The sequence below is a fragment of the Carlito syrichta genome, unplaced genomic scaffold (genome assembly GCF_000164805.1).
Source record: "Carlito syrichta isolate Samal-C Ts95f unplaced genomic scaffold, Tarsius_syrichta-2.0.1 Scaffold307991, whole genome shotgun sequence".
Lineage (NCBI taxonomy): Eukaryota > Metazoa > Chordata > Mammalia > Primates > Tarsiidae > Carlito > Carlito syrichta.
This window is the reverse complement of record NW_007252087.1, coordinates 39965-65348: the sequence shown is the minus strand read 5'-3', so window position 1 is coordinate 65348 and position 25384 is coordinate 39965. Positions and strand designations below refer to the sequence as shown.

At 39.5% G+C, this 25384-nt stretch overlaps 1 protein-coding gene and 1 pseudogene across 3 annotated transcripts in view; both read right to left on the bottom strand.

Annotated features, from left to right (window-relative positions):
* Positions 1-25384, bottom strand: part of RAPGEF4 (Rap guanine nucleotide exchange factor 4) — a 337463-nt gene that overhangs the window by 296749 nt on the left and 15330 nt on the right. The window lies entirely within an intron of this gene.
* On the bottom strand, positions 11564-16310 carry LOC110596247 (annotated as a pseudogene).

Below are 25384 nucleotides of genomic sequence, written 5' to 3'. Positions count from 1 at the left end.
GCGAGCCCTCATCTCTACAATAAATCAAAAAATCATCTGGGCATGGTAGCGCATGCCTATAATTCCAGCTACTTGGAAGGCTGAGGCGGAAGGATTGCCGGAGCCCAGCAGGTCAAGGCTGCGGTGGCCGAGAGTGGCCACTGCACTCCAGTCTGGGTGACAGAGTGAGACTCCAACTCAAAAAAAAAAAAAAAAAAAAAAAGGAATGAAATCATGTATTTTGCAGCAACACGGATGGAGCTGGAGGCCATCATCCTAAATAAAATAACTCAGAAACAGAAAGTCAAACACGTCATGTTCTCACTTTTAAGTGGGAGCTAAACACTGGGTACATGTGGACATACAGAGTAGAATAATAGATACTGGAGACTACAAAAGGTGGTGTGAGGGATGAAAAATTACCTATGGAGACAATATACACTATTTGAATAATGGGTGTATTCAAAGCCCAGACTTCACCACTAGGCAGTATTTCCATGTAACAAAATACCACCTGTACTCCCTAAATCTACTTCTAAAAAAAATTTAAAAAAAGAAGTAGTGCAAAGTAAGTATGGTTCTTTCATGAGACTGTCACAGCTTATACCTACAGTACCAGGGAAAATAGTGCCCCCACTCACTCTCAAAAATTACACATGCACCTTGCTCAGAAATAGCCTTTCTCCTCTCATCTCTCTGTAGGCCGTCTCTTAGAGATGAGGGTTTCAGGGCCAATTCATACCATTTGCAGCCCTCTCCCCTTACTTGCTGCAGGATGATTATGTGGTCAGTTTCTCTCCCTCCCCAAGCCACCACGTAGGGCAAAATTTTCTGACTTTAGAGATTCTGCTGCCTTGTCTTCCAGCTCCAGGTCAATGGGCAGAGCAGAATGCAGCTCTGATTGGAAAGGTACTGGTTGTTGGGCAGTAGGGGTGGAGATGGTGGGGGAGAGGGGAGAGGAGGACAGGGGCTCTCTAGCTGTGGATGAGTAAAATTCCAGACCTTTGTCTTTCTCATCTGCAAGTGTCAGTGGGTGTGTGGAGAAGATGAAAGGGTGCATGCTGTCAGGAAAACAAAAAATATGGCTTGACTACAAGAAAGTAGTACTAATTATAGTCATTTATCTGCACATCATATGAACCATTTGTTCCTAATTACAATGCTGTCCAAGAACGAATATGTAAATCATAAAAGGTGCCAGATCATTTTTATTGTAGCTTTATTTGACTATAATAGCAAGCTCTTTATATGTGTTCATAATTACAGTTTGTTACTCTTGTGGCATGATCATTTGTTTACAACACTAACTTCTATTATTAATAAGACATCTTATACAGTAAGATATCTGGATTTTTCAGATACCTATGAACTTGTATGGGAAGGAAAATGTCAAACCAACAGGAATTATCTTTAAAAACCAATGGAAAAGTGTAGAATGTGACTCTACATTTCTGGGTGGGCCAATATTAGCTCAAGAGAGAGAGAACAATCCAGTCAATCACATGGAAGTCAACCTAGAGAGTTTTAATAAAAGAAAGGGATCAAAGAGTCATAGTTGACACCTCCTGGAAGACCAAGGGGCTAAGCAGATTCAGAAGCATGTGCATGTGATTCACTATTAGTAACCCTGGCTTTAGAATATAACTAGTACAAATAAGAAAAGAGCATTAAATGTTTGATAAGAAAATAAACTTCAGTCTTCCCCAGACTGTGAGCAACTTCAGCAGGGCAACCACATCTGACACTTTGGTTACCTAGCACAGCACCTGGCACGTAGTAGGTGCTTGGTTTTCCACATATTCGTTCAACAAACATATTGAGCATTTAATGAACTATTAAGTTCATTTCATTTTAAAATAAGTTTTTACTCTATTTTAAATATATTTATTTTTATTCTCTGAGTTCAGATGTTTTCTTTGTTTCAGTGTTCAAGTTTCAACAGTTACTACTTTCTACTGGATAAATAGCTTTTTATTTTTCCTTGAGAAACAGACATTTTTCTTCATAGATTAAACATGGGCTTTTTTTTAACCCCATTGAAGGCTATTCTATTGTTCATAATATAACAACTTATCATCATTGTTTAGAGTATACTTACTTATAGGAGTAGATATATAAATATTTCTAATATAACATTTTAAAAGTTTTAAAAATAACCCTTATGAGGGTTTGTCCTCTTTTAATTACAGAAATGCATTTGGGGGCAATAATAGGAAAAAAGTCACAATTCTAGTAAGTCCCCTACATACGAACAAGTTCTGTTCCAAGAGCACGTTCCTAAGTCCAAATTTGTTTGTAAGTCTGGCAAAGTTAGCCTAGGTACCCAACTAACACAATTAGCTATAGAGTACCAACCATATCACCGCTGCTTTTACACTTGCTTCTGGACATTCTGGGCTTGAAATAAAGATACTGTACTACTATACTTTATAATAGTACTGTAAAGTACACAAAACCACAACCATTTGTGGAGGATGCATGCACACTGACAATATACACCAGGCAGGTGAACTAATTTACATAACTGGACATGCAAACACACACTCACATCTTTAAAAGTTTGCATCTTGAAGGTTAGAATGGGAGCTTACTATATAACTTCTCAAACAACTTCAATAGACTGTGTATCTTTTCAGTCTTTATCTAGGAAGCTAGCTGGCTAAAATATAAAACTCATTTTATTTTTTAAAAATGGTGCTGCTATGGTCTGAATGTTTGTAGCCCCCCAAAATTCACATTGAAACCCTAACTCCGAAGGCAATGATGAGAGGTGGGGCTTGGAGGTGACTAGGTCTTGATGAAGAAGTCATTGTGAATGGGAGTACTGTCCTTATAAAAGAGGCCTGAGGGCTCTTGATCACCCCTTCTACAGCAAGAGGGCACCAACTATGAATCTGATCGGGTCCTCAACAGACACTAAATCTGCTGGTGCCTTGATCTTGGACTTCCAACCCTCCAGAAATGTGAGTCATAAACTTCTGTTATTTAAAAATTATCTAGTCTATGGTATTTTGTGATAGCAGCCTGAATACACTAAGCCAGGTACTGAGTTGTATTCTGTCACAACTGAATGTGTTACATTACAGCCTGGAACAGTACCTGCCAACTTTTTTTTGTCATGACAGACTCTCAGAAAATTACATTCACATGTCACACCAGGGTAAACTGATGAATGCCCCTAAGCCATCTGCAGAAACTCAGGCCACCCAAAGGCTGTGAAAGCAGTCTCTCAGGCATAACAACACTATACTTCATTTGGGAAGTTCTGGTCTAGAGAACCAGTTTTCTAAGTGTGGCTGCTCAAAAACCAACCAGGAGAGTTTATTTCCTAATTCCATGGGAACAGTAGATGTCAACATTCACTCAACAAGCATGTGTTAATGAAAAGTCAGGCTCTGGAAAATATTTAAAGAGGTTTATTCTGAGCCAAATATGAATGGCCATGGCCTGGGATACAATCTCAGGAGGTCCTGAGAACACATGTCCAAGGTAGTGTGTTACAACTTGGTTGTATACATTTTAGGGAGACAGAGATAGACACTTAGAGTCAAGGACATAAATCAATAGATATATGGTATACATTGATTCCCCCAAGAAGTAAGGACATCTCAAAGCAAGGAGAGGAAAGGCTTACAGATCATAGGTAGACGCAAAGATTTTCTGATTCGCAATTGGTTGAAAAAGTTAAACCCTGTATAAGGAAATCCAAAGTCAGTATAAAAAAATGCTTGAATTAAGACAGGGGAAGTTGTGAAAGCCAAAGTTCTTGTTATGTAGATGAAGCCTCTTAAGTAGCAGGTTTCAGAGAGAATAAATGTCTTTAAAGGTATCAGACTCTTCCTAGGGAGGGAGATTCTCTCCAGATGCAAATTTCTCCAAGAGATTTGTTGAACAAATCTAAACATATCAAACAAACATGTTTTGTGATACAATGTAACCATCATGTGATACTATGCCATAGTCAGATTGGAATTTGGTATCTTATTTCCACAGGGTCTGTTTCCTCAGTCTTATGATATTAATGTTAATGTTAGTCAGTTGTCCCTAAACACCAAAAAGGAGAGGAAATAATGAGGCGCGTTCAATCTCTTTTCCAACACAGCCTGGAATTTAGTTTTTCAGATTTCCTGGGCCAGAGGGAGTCCACTCATTCAGTTGAGGGGCTTAGAATTTTATTTTTGGTTTACACATGCATCTAGTGCCTACTGCATGTCACCATGAAATAGGCTGTGAATGTTACATGAACAGAATATATTCCCTCTGTTCAAGTTATGAATAATCAAATAAGAAAGATGTAGGTATATCTGAGAACATGAGCAATCTCAGAGTATGTTCCATGTGCTGATGAGTAGAATCTACACTCAGTAGTTGTTCAGTGGAGCTCTGAAGATGTCTATTAAATCCATTTGATCAAGTATGCAGTTAAGGCTTGAGATTTCCTTATTTGTTTTTACCTTGATGATCTCTGTAAAGCTGTTAGTGGATATTGAGAGCCCCAACTATGATTGTTTGAGTATCAATATTCTCTCTTAGTTTACTTAGCAGTTGCTTTATAGAACCTGGTGCTCTGTGTTGCATGCATATATATTTAAGATAGATATTTCTTGCTGGTGGATTGAGCCTTTTATCATTATGTAGTGCCCTTCTGTGTTCTTTTTAACTTTTGATAGTTTGAAGTCTGCTTTGTCAGATATTAGAATAGCCACCCCTGCTCTCTTCTGTTTTCCATTTACCTGAAAGATCATTTTCTAGCTTTTACCTTTGAGCCTGCGGGTGTCATTTGCAGTAAGATGAGTTTCCTAAGGACAGTAGACTGAAGGATCATGCTTTTTTATCCATTTTGCCAGTCTATGCATCTTCAGTGATGCATTCAGTCCATTCACATTCAAATTAATTATTGAAATATTGTGCCGGGTGCAGTGGCTCAGCCTGTAATCCCAGCACTTTGAGAGGCTGAGGCGAGTGGATTGCCTGAGCCCACGGGTTCGAGACCCACCCAGGAAACTTAGCAAGACCTCATCTCTACAATAAATCAAAAACTAGCCAGGTGTGGTAGCGCACACCTATAGTTCTGGCTACTTGGAAGGCTGAGGCAGAAGGATCACCGAAGCCCAGCAGGTCAAGGCTGCAGTGGCCAGGAGTGTGCCAACGTATTCCAGTCTGGGCAACAAAGTGAGATTCCAACTCAAAAAAAAGAAAAAAAGAAATTTTGTGTTGGCTTCAGCAGCACATATACTAAAATTTAAATGGTACAGAGAAGATTAGCATGGTCCCTGTGCAAGCATGACACACAAATTCATGAAACGTTCCATGTGGAAAAAAAGAAAAGAAAAGAAATGGGAGAGTTTATCTCCATCATAGGGCTCTTAGGGAATTGCTTTGCTTCTTTTTACAATTGTATTTACTTATGTATATATTTTCATTTTTGTGAATGCTCTGCATGCTCTGTTAAGTCTGTGCCTGCCTGTACTTTTGTAATAAATGATAAGTTCTTTTGTTTCTGTGTTCAACACCTTCTTAAGCATCTCCTAAAGGCCTTGTCTGGAGGCAGCATGTCCTCTTAAGGACTGGATGTCTGGGAAGGATTTTAATTATCAGTCACTGATGAAGCTTAGCAGGCAGAGTAGCTTGGCTAGCTTTATAGGTTAGGAAACTCTTGGCTGGAATTCTTTATCTTTAAGAACATTAAAAATGAGACTCCCATCCTTTCTGGCTTGTAGTATTTCTTCAGACAAGTCTGGAGCAATTCTGATGGGTCTTCCCCAGTAGGTGGTCTGATCTTTCTCTCTTGCTGCCTTTAAGACTGTTTTTTTGTAGAGGCGGATTCCTATGTGTCTTGGGGATGGTCTCATGTGATACCTTGTGAGGGTTCTCTGAATCTCTTCCACTTGAATGGTCACCTCTCTAGCAGTTTTCTTGGGTGAGCTCATAGAATGTTTGTTCCATGATGTTCTCAATTTCTCTTTCTGCTTCAGGGATACCAATCAGGTGTGAATTTGCCTCCTTAACATAGTCCCACATCTCTCAGAGGCTGTGCTCATTCTTTTTGAGGCTTTTTTCTGTTTTTTGACAGACTGGATTAGTTCTACAGTTTGATCTTCAAGCTCTGAGATTTTTTTCTCTGCTTGACTAACCTACTTCCTATGCTTGTTACTATGTTTTTAATTACCAGGATGAAGTTCTTCATTTCCATTATTTCAGAATGGGCTTTTCTGAAATTGGCCAACACTGTTTTACTTCCAGTATGCCTTCAGTGAGTTTTGTTTCTAGTTTCTTGTGGTTCTCTTTATTCATTTTAGTCATCCAATCTCTGATTTCTGTGACTGTCATCTAGGAGAGGTCACCCTGGGGGGGCTTTCACTGTTTGTGCTCTGATAACTACTTTTTTGGTGGTTGTCTCTTTAAGACTCTGAGGATTGTCTATTTTTGTTATTGTTGTTGATTTGTCCTCATTTGTGACAAGTCACTCTTCCATCTCTACCCTTCCTCTTTGGTTTTGTTGCTCAGAAGCTAGTCAGTGACTCTATGTTCTAGGGCCCTTTCTGTCATTCCATATAGGTCACTCAGTGAGAGAGAGAGGGCAACTCACTTCTGCTCCATACTACATGCTGTGAAAGGTCTCTCTGCTGCAGGTTTTTTCTCCCACAGTTAGTCTGGTCAGGTTGGTTTTCAGACTCTGTTGCAAGTACTCTGCAAAAAACAGTGAGGGGATGGGCCCCTGGTCTGTTGTTTGCAGTTTGCAGCCCAGAAGCCTTCCCACCAGGAAAACCTTCAGGTATCTTTCATGTCACTCCCTCCCTGTTCAAGTATGCACCCAGCACTTGAAAGAGAGTGAGTTAGTTACTTGAAAGGGAGTGAGTTCCCTGCCACAAGGGATCCAACCTGTGGGCATGCAGGGCTGGGAAGTGATCCTTTTGGATCTGGCAGGGGAGTTGGTCACTAAACACTGGCAACAGGTGCCAGTCGAATTTAATCTGCAGGCAAGCTTTCCAGCTGAGGAGCTGGCCTCTGGGCACCACTGGCAGAAGGTGTGCTCTCAGAGTCTGTCTGAGCACAGGTTTGTTCCCAGTCCTGCTTGGGCTCCCATCATCCACCACTGCACCCTAACCAGGACTCCTCCCACAGGGGACTTACAACTCCTGCTCAGCTGGGAGAGAGAAAGATGTAGGTAAAGAACTATATCACAACCTAGCCAGCACTATGGGGAAATAACAGTAAAATAGCAGCTAGCATTTAGTAAGGACCAATGTACTCACTTTACGTATGTTAACTCATTTCTTCTTCACAATAGTGTTACAAGGCAGATATTGTTATTCTGAAGATGGGGAAACTGAGCTTAGAGTATTTAAGAACTTCCCCCAAATCTCACAGCTGGTAGGGATAGCCCATCCTGGAATCCAGTCCATTTGACAGCTCTCTTAGCCACCATATTCAGGTGGCTTTTTCAGGACCATCCAGAAACATGTGACTGTTCCAGGCAAGCAGACAATCAGGGTCCATTTCAAACATTCTCTGACTATTGGTTCAATACTTATTTAGCAGAGAAGCTGAGCAGAGGAGGAGGATCAGCCAGTGGTAGCCCTCAGCTATTCTTGTACTTTCCCAAGCAGTTCAGCAATGGCCCAAATTTGCATACTCTGCTCAGCAAACAAAAGTAGGTATGCACACATATATCACCAACCATATCAGCAAAAACTAACCAAGCATTTCATTAGTCCCACTCACTTTATTTATTTATTTTTTTGAGTTGGAGTCTCACTCTGTCACCCAGACTGGAGTGCAGTGGCCACTCCCAGTCACCGCAGCCTCGACTTGCTGGGCTCCAGCAATTCTTCCACCTCAACCTTCCAAGTAGCTGGAACTACAGGCGTGCACTACCACACCTGGCTAATTTTTGATTTATTGTAGAGATGAGGTCTCACCAAGTTGCCCAGCCGGACCTTGAACCTGCGGGCTCAGGGAATCCACTCACCTTGGCCTCCCAAGGTGATTACAGGCTGAGCCACGGAGCCCGGCTAGTCCCACTCACTTTAAAAGGGAGTTAGGCTACCTGGTTTGTCATGATCATCTTATTCCCCATCCTCTGAAAACCTTATTAAAGAGGATCTTTGATCCCCAAACAGTATTTTTTGCATAAAGAGTTCTGGTAAGTTAGGGTTGCCAAATTTTGAAAATACAAGTACAAGACGCCCATTTACATTTGAATTTCAGATAAATGATGAATAATTTTAAAACATAAATATGTCCCAATTATTACTTACATTAAAAATTGTCATTTATCTGAAATCCATTTATTTCAATGGAATATACTTACATTAAAAAATTACTTATCAGCTGGGCATGGTGGCTCATGCCTATAATCCCAGCACTTTGGGAGGCTGAGGTGAGAGGATTGGCTGAGCTCAGGGATTCGAGACCAGCCTGGGCACCTTGGCGAGACCTCATCTCTACTAAATCAAAAATTAGCTGGATGTGGTAACGTGTGTCTGTAGTTTCAGTTACTTGGGAAGCTGAGATGGAAGTGTTGCCTGAGCCCAGCAGGTCAAGGCTGCAGTAACCGTGAGCATGCCACTGTACTCTAGCCTGGGCGACAGAGTGAGGCCCCAACTAAAAAAAAAAAAATTATTCATCATGTATTTGCAATTCAAATTTAAGTGGATATCCTATATTTATCTGAGAAACCTAGGTAAGCCCAATTTTCTCCTTCTCTTATTTCTGTTGATGTTGTTGGGGCTCAAAATATGATACCCCAAAATATGCCCCTTTGGACTTTAAACTGAAAACACTTAGGGAGCAGCAAATGCAGGGAAGGGCTTTCTCCGAAGTTCCCTTCTCTGCCTAAAGGCTGGATCTTCCAAAAGATACTTAATTGTTGTGAATCGCCTACTCACATATCTCATCAACCAGGTGAAATTGATGCATATGGCAAGAAGACGAGAGCTGACACCACAAACTTTATCCCAGGCTCTTGTCTGTTCTTCAGGCCCAGTCATCTCCCCTAAAATCTTTTAATCTTCCTCTAAAATTGTTTACATCCCCCACTTCACTCTCCCCTATGAAGAGGGTATTTAAGCTTCAACCATCTGGTCCTTCTTTGAGTTTCAGACTTTGCATGACTCCCATGCACATACACGTAATACATTTGCATGCCTTCTCTCCTGTCTACCATCACGTTCATTCCAGAGACTGAACCTTCAGAAAAGGAAAGTTTCTTTCACCCCTACAATGTTTTAGAACCTCTTTTAGAACCTCTTTGAAAGTGATGCCTGAAGTCTCAAAGCTTAACCTGGCTCTGGGTCTACCTCTTCTACAATATCATAATCTGTGATTCATGACTCACACATAAGGAAATGGAAATGGTAATCCAAGACCTTTGCTTCTCACTGCCACATTTGTGATTCTCAGGGTGGTGTGCTTATCTCCCGTGATGGCATTCAGTTCTGAATGAGAATGTGAGGAGAGCTACCTGATATAGAGAAGCATCTACCCAGAACATCAATTTTACTGAAAGATTTTAAGAAGAAAAGTTTTGCATTCTTGAATTTTTAACAGACTTTGTGGACTGAGCACAGTGGCTCATGCCTGTAATCCCACCACTTTGGGAGGCCAAGGAGGGAGGATTTCAAGAGCCCAGGAGTTTCAGACCAGCCTAGACAATATAGTGAGACCTCGTCTCTTAAAAAAAACCCAAAAAATCAAAAAAATTAGCTAGGCATGGTGGCACATGCCTGTAGTCCCAGCTGCTTGGGATGCTAAAGCAGAAGGTTCACCTGAGTCCAGGAGGTCAAGGCTGCAGTGAGCCATGATTGTGACACCGCACTCTACCTTGTGTGACAGAGTGAGACCCCACTTCAAAAAAATAAAAATAAAAGGACTTGTCACATGAATATGAAGCAGACTTCTGGTTGTCCATCTTGGCCAATGTCGAGTTTTTTAATGAAAACCAGTACACCATATTTTACTGTACAGAGAGGGACTGTAGCCTTTGGTATTCTGGAGTTATATGGGAATCCCCAGAATCAGCACTGCCATGTGAAGACAGTAAGCAATTTCTTTGGCAGAACTGATTATGCTTACGTCACCAGCACCTACAGCTGGCACTCTTCCACTTGAGTATTCATGCCAGGAAGTGTGATTTCTTGATGAATCCACAGAAGCTTTTTTTTTTTCCTACTTTTGGCCACAAAAAAAATCTACTGGCTCCTACACACTAGTGCAGCATCCTACTGGAACTGTTTGAAAATGTGATAAATCAAATATCTTGTTTACAAACACAAGGCTATTAATATTAATAGCTTCATTTTATGTTTTGGTGAGTGTTCATATAACATAAAACCAACCAAAATTAAGATATTTTAATGATAGATATATCTTGTCACACCTTAAAATGACATTTCTTGTTTGACTCTGTCAATTGCCTTGAGCTCCCTGACTTTAATAACCCCTAGGATTTTACCTAGTAGAGATTTGGAACTGTCTGTGCACAGACAGTGTGTACATTTTTATCCCAGTCAAAAAAAAAAACAACACCACAAAAAAAACCTCATGCATCAAAACAACATAAACCACTAAAGACTGTGTCACCTTTTAAGCTTTCCACAATGAATTCAAGATGCTGGAAGATCCATCCCATAAATAGTTATTTGGTGATACACACAAAAGTATCTCTAAAATGTATAGGATATGTTTATATGCTTATTTGTGATAGAGGGTTTTCATCTTTGTGGAGACACAAATGAACCCCACTCTTATTTCTTGGGTGACCTATAGCCATATCGAAACTATGACTCTTGCAACAATATCCATAGCCAATTAGGCAAGTTTTGAAGAAAGTTACCAAATTTTTTTTACAGCTAAAGATAGCCAACATGGCTAGAAGCAAGATAATCAAAACCAAACAAGAAATTGCTTGTAGCTTTCCTGGAGGATGGCTTCAAAATTGTCTCAAAAGGTGAAATTCACAATACAGAAGACAATTTAGTGAAGTACTGCCCGATAGCTTTGTCCAAACAGTTTTTGGCCCACAAAAAAGGGAGGCAGACAAGCTGAAAAGATGCTCCTATCAAACAACAAATTATTACTATGCTCAGAAGGCAAGGCTGAAAGACAGAGGTTAATAGAATTCTTTGTCAAGCACTTGGGTAAAAGCAGGAACACAAATGATTTCCCCCAATACTTATAACTATATAAACTAAATAAATGTTCACATAGAAAGTGATTGAGGGTTAAAAACAAACACCTGAGTAAGCAAACAAAAGCTAGATGTGCATTTTCAACAACATACATCTTAGCCAGAGATAAGAAGAGAGCTGTGAGGAGAACCAGAGGTCAGCAGAGGTACAGGCTAGAGACACAGACTTGGGAGTCCTCAGCAGACACACATCAGGTGAAACCACCAGGAAGATGGAGAGAAAATGCAACCAGTAAGAAAAACAAGCTAAAGATGGAACTGTCCCTTTGTTCAGTCAACAACAACAGCAAATGGTCGTGTTTCTTTTTTTTTTTTATTTTCAACACTTTAGAAATGTTTCCATAGATCCTAGGAGGTACAAGAATCCTAAAAATGTTATCTTCAAGTCAGCTGTCAATGAATTTCAGACGCGAACTGGAAAAAGTGAAGGAGAAAATGCAGTTATCAGTGACAAGAAGTTTGAAACACTAAAGAAAATTAGCAAAAGAAAAAAAAGAGAGGACTGTACACTTATAGGAACTAGCATGAAGACAAAAAAAATGTGTTCATATTGTCTAGAGAATTGTTAGAAGAAACATGATGATGGGAGCTGAGGGAGGAGAGGTCTGATCTACAGGAGAGAACAACCACAGGTCTGATGTTACAGAGGCAACATAATATCAGGACCTAAAAACGTTTCCAAGACTTACTGATAATGAGTTCACAGGTAACCCTCTCCAGAGAAGCTTCTGTAGGAAAGTATGACTAGCATGAATTCTCAGATGTACATATTTTATTTTGGTACTTCTATGTGGTATAGTTGTCTATTATATATTTGACATTTTTATTTGTATTAGCCAAAACATGGAAATAACCCAAATGCTCATCAACAGATGTTTGGATAAACCAATTGTGGACATCCATGCAATGGAATGTTACTTAGAATTGACAACGTATGACTTAGAATTGATACGTTCAACAACATCTGTAAGTCTCAAAAGAATTATGCTTAGTAAAAGGAGCTGTCCACAAAAGAGCATCTCTTAAATTATTCCATTTACATGAAACTCTAGAAAATGCAAGCTAATCTCTAGTGGCAAAAGCAGATTGTTGCTACAGGTGAGAAAAGGCAAGGAAGGGCAGAAGGCAGGGAATATAAAGGGGCACTGGAGAACTTAGGGGTGACAGGCATGTGTGCTACCTCAATTGCGGTGACGGCTTCACATGTGTATATATAAGTCAAATCTTGCAAAACTTGGCTGTGCACAGTGGGTCACACCTGTAATCCCAGCACTTTGGGAGATCGAGGCAGGAAGATTGCTTGAGCCCAGGAATTCAAAAGGACCACAATAACTTTCAAAGTTGTATAATTTCTATATGTGCACTTTACTGTAAGACAGTCTGCTTTAATAAAGCTGATTTGACAAATAAATACATCAACAAAATAAAAGTGAGAATTCAGTTTCTCAGCTGAACTAAAAATATATAATAGGATATTACAAATTTGCAAAGTATCTTATTTAATTGGGTATGATATACCCCCTTTCTTTTTTTTTCTTTCTTTACATTTTCGATATTTTTATTTCTTCAAATTTGTTAATTATTAGGAGTGACTGAAATACAAAATATAAACAAGTCCCTTCATCATCATCATGGAAAAGGCTTTAAGAGACAACGAATCAGATGATTATTATTGCTTCCCATTTTCAACCAGGAAATAGTTGCCATCAATAGACAGACAGCCACGAGTCTGTCAAGAATGCTCAAGTTATGTTACACAGTGTAACATGCCTGTTCTCAGGGAGATAACCTGGAAAATAACATTTTGTGGGGAGCCAGCCGTGGAGGCCTGCCTGAGCGTTAGGGATCCAGGAAGGCTGTGGACCCTGAGACCACCAGGCTGGTTCAGGAACTGAAGGCCCATTCCCTCCTCCTTTCCTTGTCGTTTAGCATTACCCACTGGTAGAAATTTTAACGATCTAAGCATGAAGTTCTGAGAATATGACAGGCATGGCTGACTCTAGGGATCCATTGTTCCCGTTTCTCACAGACTGCAGTTTCGGCTTTAAACTTAACACAGTTCAAACTCAGATCACATTTGGGAGCCTTATACGTGATATAAGCTTCTTATAAGATTTAAAAATATATTTGTAGAATTAGTATATACATTTAGAGAGCTGTTTCCAGCATGAGATGGTTATCTAGGGTTACCAGAAATGGCCCAGCACAAACTTTGGGCTGGGCCACATTCCTAAGGGCCCAGCGTCCATTTTGGACTGGGCCACATTCTTTAGGAACTGGTCTGACCTATAATTAAGAGTTTTTTATAGTACAGGTAAAGTTAGCACAGAATAGAAAGGTATTAGGATGTAAGTCAGTCATTAGGTGTTGGGTATGCATAAGTTTTAGAAGTTATTGACTATTAGGATTTTATGATATTAAAACTGTTGTATTGCTTTTGAGGAACATAAACCAAGCATAAGGAACAGTGAAATAATTTTAAGATTGTCCTTCCTCATGCTAAGGAAAATGCTTGGTGGGTGAGGATGCCCTCCACCCACCTGGCTTTGTGTTCATGTAAACTCTTGTGATTTGATTGGGGTTGCCCTTCCTCATTCCTAAGGAAACGCCTGGTGGGTGGGGGACGCCCCTCACCTACCTGACTTTGTGCCCACGTGAAAGTCTTGTGATTTGACATGTGAAAATTTGGGATAAAAGACTCACGTTTGTTCCCAATAAACGGCTTCTGCTCAATTCACTGAACAGTTGTCCACTTTCTTTCTTTCTCTTTATATCTATCCCTCCATCTTTCTTTCAATATCTATCCCTACTACAGAATTGGCTTCTGCACTAGACAGAGTCCAATCTCTTTCTTTCTCTTTATTTCTCCAGAATATTCACCGACGCTGCCCCACCTTCCAGGGACCCTCTAAATCTTTTTTGGGGGGCTGGCTCCCCATAACATTTGTGTACTTCTTTATTTCCTTATACAAGACAAACACTAATGCACCACCCATGCCCTTGAGAACACTGAACCATGCACTCTTGGAAAAACTTTGCATCCTTAATCATGAGCCATCTTCCTCTAGCAGTCAAGTGTTCCTGGGCACATGGTATCAGTTCTTTTGTGCCCTGACTGCACCATCATGTGGTAATGAACAGTGTCAAATGGATAGGAAGTAACCCTATGGCAGTGACTTACTGTGCCATAACCCAGTTGATGAGAACATGAGTACTATATTCTTAGGATCTGGAAACATTCCCTCTATTGGGTCATAAATACTGACATATGCAGCTCGGTAAATGATAATACCCTGCACAGACATCTTAAAGCCTTGGTACAGGCCCTTAATCCCATCAGATCTGTAGCTCTTAACCAGGCAGTCACCAAGACCTCTGAATTCCCTTTCAGCTCCAACTTTACCCACCTTAGCTGCTAAATGGGTATGGGTAAAATCAAGAGGGTGCACAAAACACAAGGATGTGGCCCCAGTGGCACCACCTGATGCCACATTCTCTGCAAAGTAGCACCAAAATTGGCTCTTCTTGTCCACATCACCTAGGAAGATCTGCTTGTATTTATCTTGGAAGGCAAAGTTGAGAGCTTGAGTGGAAAAGTATCTGATGACATTGGCCAGGTTACCATGCCAGAAGGACAGGACTTCCTGCTCCTTGGGGAGACATGGACCATGCGGTCTGTAATACCCTTGTATTGGTTATCTGCAGTGATTTGCTTGCTTGCATGCTGCACCTGCTGCAGCAGTTTGACCCACCGATGAGTACTACTGTGATCTTGGAGATGGAAGCAGCCACTCCATCTGCCAGGAAGTCCTTGGTGAAGGACAAGTGGGATCTGTCATGTTGACAGGAAAAAGGAGGCAGGCGACTGTGGGACAAGACTGGGATGAGAACTGGCTTTGACTCCAGGGCTCTGAGGGATCCACCCACTATTAAGATAAGAACTCTAATTCCCATGTGGCATGAAAAACAAAGTGGCTGTCAGACCACAGCCCAGGAATATCCCCACCTTCTGCAAGTCTGGCTTCCTGTGGAGAACAGTGAAGGGTTCAGAACTGACAGCTACGTCATGGCCACTCCTGAACTCACAACCGAGAAGATACAGGGAAAGTTCCCTCACAATATGCAGAGTCCCTGCACACACCCACAACCCATTCAGCTGTCTCTTCCACCTCTACCTCCCAATAGTGGCAGCCAAAACAGAAGAGAAGTCCAAGCAGTAGGGAGGAATATCTCCAGGTTCTCTGGTTGACTTTGCTGGCTATTCCCACACCTGATGTTCCTCAGCTTATTAAAAAATATGAGGAAATCACTGGCTGTGGCTGGATCCAGACTCCCATGCACAGAGAACTTCAGTATCCCACAGAACACACTCAGCACAGGCATAATCTCTTTAGTCTCAGCTGCTAGCCTCTCCAGGGTCAAGTTTATCTGGATCTTCTGTATCTGAGAGACATTGAGACACTAAAGACAAGGGAAGAGACTGAGCTGGTTCTCTCTCTTTCGCGACAGGTGAAGCAAAAGTTGGGTTTGCAGAATATTAAACAAAGGTTTTCAAAGCAATTCAGGAAAATGGAACAGGTCGATTCTTTTCTGAGTTTTTCTGTTATTGTCTGAGTTTCATGCCCATCTGAAACTCAGAATGTGACATTATTTGAAAATAGGATCTTTGCAGGTATAATTAGTTTAGAAGAGGTCATACGGAGCTGGTGTTTTCCCTAATCCAATATGACTTGTGTCCTTCTAAGAAGAGAAGATACACAAAGACAGACACAGAGGCTTGACAAGCATGAAATGACAGAGGCAGAGATTGAAGAGATGCATCTACAAGTTAAGGACTACCAAGCATTGCCAGCAACCACCAGAGGCTAGGAAGAAATGGAAGGATTTTTCTCTAGAGTCTCCAGAGGAAGCATGGCTCTGCCAACACTTTGATTTCAGATTTCTAGCCTCCAGAACTATTAGACAATAAATTTTTGTTGTTTAAGCCACTTAGTCTGTAGTATTTTGCTAAGGTATCTATAGAAAATTAATATATGGTCTCATAGAAATTTACCTTCCCAGGGCAAATTCTCAGGCCCATGTTCAGTACTGGTTCCAACTCATTAATAAGGCTGACCAAACTGCCCAGTGCTTCTTCCATGAAACCAAAAGCATTCTGGACAGAAAAAAAGTTTTCTGTCAGTCTCCATCACCAAGAAGAAAGGCACCTTACACAGATGTTGTCTACAAATAAGAATATGGCTCCCTAAAGTAATCCTCACAAAAGGGGCAGGTCATTGTTTTCTAGAGTTCAGTTATAGAATGCTCTTAAATTGAGGCCCTCTCCACAAACATCAGAACTGCAGACTCCCAGCTGCATCTCATGGGACTGGACACACTGCTGCCTTTTTATTGGGACAAGTGAGATCACATCTTCCAACCTGCCATGCCTATCTTACCTATACTCCTTTGACTGAATTTCCATTCAAAAACCAAACAAAATAAAGTCAGGAAATCGACTTCTGGTAGGACTACAGAATTTTTGGATGGTACTTCTGTAGGTCCCATGTTTATTCACATGGTAAATAAATTTTAACTGGTACCTACTTTGTGGAGGAGCCATATAGGGAGATAAGGTGAATTTAATGGTGAACAGGAAAGACTTGAATCATGAAACGATAGTATTACTTTTTATAAGTTATAGTAGTATTTCCTTTCATGTGTGTACAATGTTTCTTTCATAGTATAACCAAAAAATACCAAAAAAGGAAATATGAGTATGTATGCACTTGAAACTATGTAACAATATCAATACGTAGATCTCAAAAAAGGACAAATTAGACAATATTTTCATCACATAAAACTGTAAAAGTCAACATTATTTATAACAAATTCCTTCAAAAGACATACCTATTAGACATTGAAAACTAATCCATGTATCACTGAGTCAAAATAATTAATTCACAATTCATAAATGTGTTCCTGGCTAAATGGGGACTTCTCAAAAGTAGGGAACTAATCATCTGGATGAGGTGATAATCAAAAGGTATCGCAAACATATAACCCTCAGTTGTTCTCCTGTCTACTTCTCCTACCATTTGCTGAGTTCATGCCACCTACTCTGAGGAAATCTTATCTGATCTCCCAGACTCGGGATCCCTTGTTTACGTTCTCATAGCCTGATCTGGTTTTTCATCACACATATGAAAATTATATTAAATACCTCTCTATCTGTTCGATGTCTACCTCCCAGGAAATTTCTATAATGTCATGGACAGTCCCCTTCTAAGGAACAAGCCCCAGTGTAGCACATTGCTCAATGTAAGATTAAGGATTAGGATGCAACACACAAAGGTTTCATAAAGGATCCTTTTGAAAATTATTTCCTTGTTTCTGCATGCCTCAAGACAAGGAAAGTGGCAGTATGGTGAAATGATGGTGAAGAAGAGGGTGTCCACTATTGAAGAAAGCAGTGGGGGAAAGCGAGAAGCTGGGATTGGAAGACTTCATATTCTGCCAGGATTTCTTCAACAGATTGGTTCATTCAGTTAGAAACATAACAGGCTATCATTTTGGAAATCTTAGTTTCAAAAAATAAGTTAAAGCCTTTCCTTCTCTAATAACTAGAAGGCATCACTGACATTTATTACTCAACTCTGAAAACAGCACGCTAGCCTCCATGGTCTCATGGCATATTATTACATGATTGTATATTCCCTAATCACTCAAAGCACAGGCCTCTCAAGTCCAGAGCCAGTGTTTTATCATTTGTCTCACTCCCCACTTTTTCTCTGCACATCAGCTAAGACAGTAGATCCATGTACATGCAAAGATGTTCACTCTCCAACTTATACTATGTGATTCTTATCTATAACCTTGTAGTAAACAGTGATATGGGCCAAATGTAAGGTATGAGAGGCTGAAACAAGGGAAACATAGTCATCACTCACAAGCTGGATGTGGCCATTGGTGGCTACCTCTTCCTTTCCTCTCCTCCATCTCTAATGGGGGACAAAAAGAGGCCCAATCCTAGACAGAAGTCCTCTTCATACAGACAAGCTCAGTCTCTGAGATTCCAAAATATATTAATTCTCAGGTAAAGAGGCAATGAGAATGAAGGCTGAGTAGAAAAAATGCCTTTGATCTAAGAACTCTTCTTCAGCCACTTTCTGAAATCTATACATAGTGCTGTTTTAAGTGATAAAGATGTGACCCTCCTTGCAGTCTGGCAGAAGAAACAGTGGGGACCAGGGTAAGGGCAGTCTATATCTCAGGAGGTGATCATGAATGTGGGTCGGCTGGATTATTGGAGAAGAAGGACTGCTGGATATAAGATAGGAAACAGAAAAGGCTGTATGTGCTTACCACTTAACATCATTCTTGTATACCAGTTGGTGGTACAAGAACATTATTGGGGGCCATTTAAAAAGATGGAATTCTGTCGTACAGGAAGCAGCAGCATGTTTTCTTCAAGGATAGTGGAAACAGGAGGGCACTTGCCTTGAGAGTTATCATCCTAGTACCCACTGATCTCTTCATGCCTTTCTCTTTTGCAAGTTATGCTGCTTTAATTCAATCTTCTTTCTCCTGTGCCATTATTCTTTCCATTGCTCCTTCTTTCTTTCTAATATTCAAAAATGTTTTCTTTTTTTATTTCCTTTCTGATTCAGGAACTTCTTTAATCATTATTTTTGGGTAGAACTACTAATGACAAAACCTCTTTGTTTTCCTTCATTTGGGAACAACTTGGTTTCCCCTTCATTCCTGGAGGATATTTTTTACTGGGTATAGAATGCTAGATTGACAATACTTTTCTTTATACATGTGAAAAATGCTGTTCCACTTCATTCTGGGTGCCATAATTTCTAATGAGAAAACCACTGTCATGCTAGTTGTTCTTCCCCAAGAAGGTAAGGAATCATTTCTCTCTTGTGTCTTTTAAGTACTTTTTCTTTGTGTTTAGTTTTCTTTGTATGAATTTCTTTGGGTTTTCACATTTAGGATTCTCTCAGCTTCTTGAATTTTATTTATTTGTCAAATTTGGAAAATTTTCAACCATTATTTCTTTTAGTACTTTTTCAGCACCACTATCTTTGTTCTCTCCTTCCAGGATCAAAAATACATGAATGTTAGATCTTGGCTCTGTTAATTTGTTTTTCAGTTGATTTTCTCTCTGTTATTCAATCTGGGTAATTTCTGCTGTCATATCTTCAAATTCATTGATTCTTTCCTCTGTCCTCTCCATTCCATTGTTGAGCAATCCACTGACATTTTTATTTCAGTTATTGTATTTTTCACTTCTAAAATTTCCATTTCTTTCTTCTTTATTTTTTTCCTAAGTCTTTCTATTCTTTGCTTAGACATTTTGGGTTTTTTTCATATGTTCTAAATGTGTTCATAATTGTTCATTTAATTATTTTTATAATGACTGCCTTAAAATCTAAGAGGGAAGGGAGGGAAGAGCTGCTTCATTACAACGAGGCAAGGATGGAAAATAAGCCTCTTCACCTGGTCTTTACTGATGGTGGTGGAAGTAAGCCTGTGACTTTTTTCTGTGGTGTTTGGTTAGAGTAGAGCAGATATTGTCTAAAAGTTTTCTACTTCTCTAGGCTTTCCCTTTCTTTGTCCTGTGTCTACAGAGATTAGGGTTTTCTTAGAGTTGTTTTTTGGGGGGAGAGATCTCTTCCCAGTGGTATTTCTGGGTTGCTATCTTCTCCAGCACCCCGCCTGGGACATAAGAGATAAAAAGAAAACTCATGAAACTCACCATTGTGAGTTCATTGAGAAAGGTCCCATGTTAGTCTGCCTGTTTATCTCTAACTTTTAGAATCTTTTCTGTTTGTTTACATATAATGTCTGGGGTTTATAGGTGTACTTAGTGGGAGGAATAGAGGAAACTGAATCCACTCCATCTAGTCCAGAACCAGAAGTCTATAGTTATCATTTTGGTAGCAGTTTTGCTTAGGTAAACTAGGTAGTTACAATGTCACAACTGCCACAAATATACACAAACTAGAAACTCATTTGCAGAGGCATATCCTAAGAGGCTATGTTTCCAGGGACATGGCAACCAATGAGCCATATGTTGTTTATTTGTTAATCACTTGCCAACTCTGGCTTTATTGATAATATCACTTCTGAGTTTCACAGCAGTTCGCATGCCTCAGCTGTGATAGTTTGCCTCCTTGCTGTTCAGTATTTATCACGGTGATGTTGATTCCCTGTTCTTTTACCCATCTGTTATGGAAAAATAACACTCCATGATTTCATAATTATATCCATGTTATCCTCCCTTTTGCTGTTTGCACCTCTATAACCTTGATTTTTCAACTTTCCTTACCTGGACTTCCCCATTTACCTACACTCTAGTTGAATGATCTTATTCGCCCTGAGCCTTGTGTGTGAGATCTTTTCTTTCTGTTTTTAATACTGCCAGCTTTCTCATAAGACCATTCAAAGACTCGGCAGTCTACAACCAGGCCAACTGCCAATCAGGCTGGAAAATTAGACCTGTTAGTCAATCACTATAAAAAAATAAACTTCAAACCTCAGATTGAGGTCTTTCTTCTTCTTGATGTTTTGTCAACATGACACAATCTATCTGACTATTTGAAAACATCTTCAATTGCCTTTCAAGACACATTGCACACTCCTTTTTTATTCCTCCTACCCCACTGGGCACTCTCACACGGCTTCTTTTGCTAGTTACTCCCCTTCCTCCTGAATGCTTCTCTTTCAACACTTACATCCTTGGTATTCTCCAATCTCATGGTTTTAAATGCCATGTATGTATTAATGATTCCCAAATGTATATCTCCAGCTCAGATTTTCTCCCAAACTCCAGAGTCATATATCCAATTTTCTACTTAACATCTCCAACTGATTGTCTAGTAGATACCTAAAACCCAACATATCCAAAATTGAACTCCTTCTCTTTTCCTCCAGATATGCCTTAGCTCAACCTTCCCTATCATAACAGATGACTCCACTATCCTTCCAATTACTAAGTCCAGAACCCTTAGAATTATCCTTGACTCTTCTTCCCCACACACTCCTATATTTAATTAATGAGAAAGTCCTATTGGTTCTATCTCTAAAATTTATCCTCCTGCTTCTCATTATCTTCACTGATTTCACCTGGTCCAAGTCACCATTACCTTTCACCTAGATTGCTGTAATAGCTTCCTAATAGGTCTCCTTTCTTTCACCATTGTCACTCTCCCCAAGGATCTTTTCAACATTGCAACCATAGTGATCTTTTTTAAAAGTAAGTCAGGTTATGCCATTCCTCTGCTCAAAACACTTCACGGATCCCTATTTCACTCAGAGTAAAAGCCAAGACCCTTATAACAGTTGTCAAGTCCCTACTTGTTCTGCCCTCTTTCTCTGTCTGACTTCTTCTCCTATTCTTTCCCTTGCTCACTTCACTCTGGCCACAAATAGCTTCCTTACTGTCCCTCAAACAATCTATATATGTACCAACATCATGACCTTTGCATTGACTGTTCCTCTTGCCAGGAATTCTCACCCTAAACATAGGTTAAATGCCCTCATCTCTTTGCTTAAATCACTTTTCCAGTGAATCCTATTCTGACCACCCTATTTAATATCACAGTCTTCACCCACTAGTACTTCTGATCTCTTACTGGGTTCTATTTGATTTTTTTTTCTTCTATAATATGTATTACCCTCATACATAATATGCAATTTATTTGTAAATTATGTTTATTGTTTATTATCTATGTCCTTTGTTAGGATGTAAGTTCTATGGAAGCAAGGATCTTCTGTCTTGCTCAATGGTAAATTCTAAGCACCTAGAAAGTGTTTCCTAGGCACTCAGTAAATATTTGTTGAATGCAATAAATAATTTTATTACATTAATATCTCAACTATTCCGAGGATATTTATCTGGAAATCTCAGTTATTAAAAAAATCAGAGGAGGGAAGTCATGTAGCAAGAAAGTTTAAAAGGATATGGGAAACCCAAATCAAGGCCCCAAAAGTCTGAAATTCATACACTTTACTCAGAGAAGAAATATCCAGGGAATAAACTTCAAGTACTTGTATTATACATACAACTCCAATAAATTTGGTTGCCTGATCCTAAGTCCAAATGACTAAAAGCAATATACATATTATGTTTGTGCAATGGAAAGAGACAGAACAGAAATCCAAAGGGCAGCAAGAAAGGAATGACAGCTTCTGGGAAGTAGGGAAGAGACAGATAAATAAAACAAGCAAAATTTTAAAAAATAGGCAACACAGGGTGCATCTGCTGTTGAAACAGATAATCCATACACTTCAAAATCACAGTATTGTAACATAGGATACTAATTTAGTTCAATATACTGAGCCTCGGTCATCAAGTTAAAAAAATGATATATTCAGCATGCTTTACAAAAGCATTAATATTAAGTATTTCTATCAGAATTATTAAATAAGGCCATGCTTAGAGGATTAATTGGGATTAATTTGTATTAAATTAACTTTTCTATGATACTAGATAACTGAAAAACTCACTGTAAACAGCTATACTGTTTGGTTTTCAGCCATTTGTTTATAGCTATATATCCACAAATTAATCTTGTGTTCCAAAACAGAGCACATTCTAATCGATTTTAAGATTTTCACAGGTTTTCAGGATTCTAAGTAAACTGAAGTTCTTATCATTTCAAGTCCTGTATTAAAAAATCCTTAACTGACCAACTGGGGAAATGGTATGCCCCAGGTAAGAGCATTAGGATTAGGATTCAGTGACAATCCTATACATCTGGACAAAATGACCTGAAAGAACCACCAGGTAGATATTCTTATCATGTGAATTTCATCCTGATTTCATTTGAATTAAGGCTTTAATCGCTCTAAATATAATCATTTCTGTAAGGGAAGCACATTAAACTCCATGACTCAGATTAATTAAAATCTATAGCTCAGATTAATAACGGCTATGAAATTTGGGACTACAAGGCTCCAAACAAATAGATGAAAGGTCGAAAAGAGGAGCAGGGTGCAGTGCCCTACCATCCTGTGACTGCCTCCAGGTATGAGGCCCAAGGTATCTGTCCTATTTTTGTGTGTAAGCAATTGACCTACAAGAGAAGTACAAGACAAGGCTGAGGGGAGAGGTCAACCCAAGGAGTCTGAACACAAAGACTAGACACAATCAACTAAGGAAACCTGGCAGATCAAGTGGGTTAAAAACGACTCCTGGAAGCTTACCTACAGTGTGATGGGCAGTGTAGAAGCTAAGAGTTAGATTTGGCTGTCATCCTGTCAACCCTAAGTCACTTGAGATTTCTGAAGTGGGTGCAGAAAGGGTAGGCAAGTGCAGTGAGGGAGCAGAGGGCTGTGGGAAAAGGGATTCGAGCACACAGGGGACTTCTCCATTTTGCTTAAAGTCACCCCTAAACTAGGAGTCAAGACCAGTCTTCTTCAGTGTTAAAATTCTTCTTAAACTAGACTGGCTAACTTTCCTATTCTAGTAAATACTGTCTACCAAACAACATTTGAAACTTAATCAGTTATTAACATAAAGTCCTACAGAAACAGATGGGAAATGTGAAGTGGGGTTGACTCTGTCCCCTAAGATATACACTGTTCATTTTTTAAAAAATAGTTGTTATTGGCAAGAGAGAGGTAGACACAGCTACAAGGGGATAATATGAGGGAGTCGTACAGTGATTGAATAGTTCTGTATCTTGATTGTGGTTGTAGTTGCATACATCTATAAAAGAGATAAGATTGCATAGAACAATATGCACGCGCGCGCACACACACACACACACACACACACACACACACACACACTTGAATGCCTGTAAGACTGGCAAAACCAGAATCAACTCTATGGAATGTATTGTTAGCCTCCTGGTTTTGATATTGTATAATAGAATAGTTATGTTAGATGTTACCACTGGGGGTGAAGGTTGCATGGGACTACCCTATACATGTTTTTTGCAACTCCTGTGAATCTATGATTATTCTAAAATACATTTTTTTAAGATAATTTTTAAGTGATTATTAGCTCAGTTCATGTTATTTTTATATTTTCAAAAAATGTACAAAATATCAAGGGGCTGAATTTAGTAAGAATTTAATTACATTACTACACTGTTCCTCTTAGGTCATATAATTTTAACTGAAGGGACTAATGTTAGACTTTACAGGCCCTGAGTTCAAACAGTTTCTGTACTGGGGCCAGGAGAATATGAAACTCAACTTCTAGTCAAAAGTCTGCTTTCATCATGATAATGCAGCCTGGAGTTGGGAATCACACCCCAGAGTGTTCCCCAGTATTCTATGGTCTTCATGGAGGTGTGCAAGGCTCTGGGGATTTCTTAAAAGATTTAATTTGACATTCTTCAATTTTTTTTGTGTGTAAGCCCTTTTCCCCCTGCATTATCTACTAACATACCAGGGAATACACTTGAAACACTGTTATAGGGGAAAGAAACTGGGGTTTCAATCCCAGTGTGGTTAGCACTTTCCAGTTATGTGACCCTGGACAAGTAATTTAATTTTTCCAAACCTCAATTTCTTTATTTATAAAATATCAATAATGGCAGCTATATGCCTTTATGAAAAGCAATTTGAAGATATATATCAGAAATCTTAAACCTCTTCACATACATTAATTTTAGTTCTATAGTCATCTCTCTATTCTAAGGAAGTGATCCAAAACACAGGAAAAACAGCCAAGCATAATGGCACATGCCTGTAATTCCAGCTACTTGAAAGGCTGAGGCGGAAGGATCACCAGCACGTCAGCGCTGCAGTGGCCATGAGTGTGTGCCACCGCATTCCAGTCTGGGTGACAGAGTGAGACTCCAACTCAAAAAAAAAAAGAAAGAAAGAAAGAAAAAAAAAAACACAGGAAAAAGTTCACATTAAAGGTTACTGCATTATTCATAACAGAAACAATCATTTCCAAAAATACTACTTGTCCAACAATAAGGGAAAACTTAAAAAATATAACCCACATATTTTAGCCAACAAAAATTATATTTTAAAAGAATTTATAATAACCTAGGAAACGATCATCCTATAATGCTCATTTAAAAAGGCATAAAGTCATAAGGTACAAGCTCAAACAAGTTAAAAAATATACATACAAGCTGGGCTCGGTGGCTCAGCCTGTAATCCCGCGCCTTTGGGAGGCTGAGGTGAGTGGATTGCCTGAGCCCGCGGGTTCGAGACCCGCCTGGGCAGGCGAGACCTCATCTCTACAATAAATCA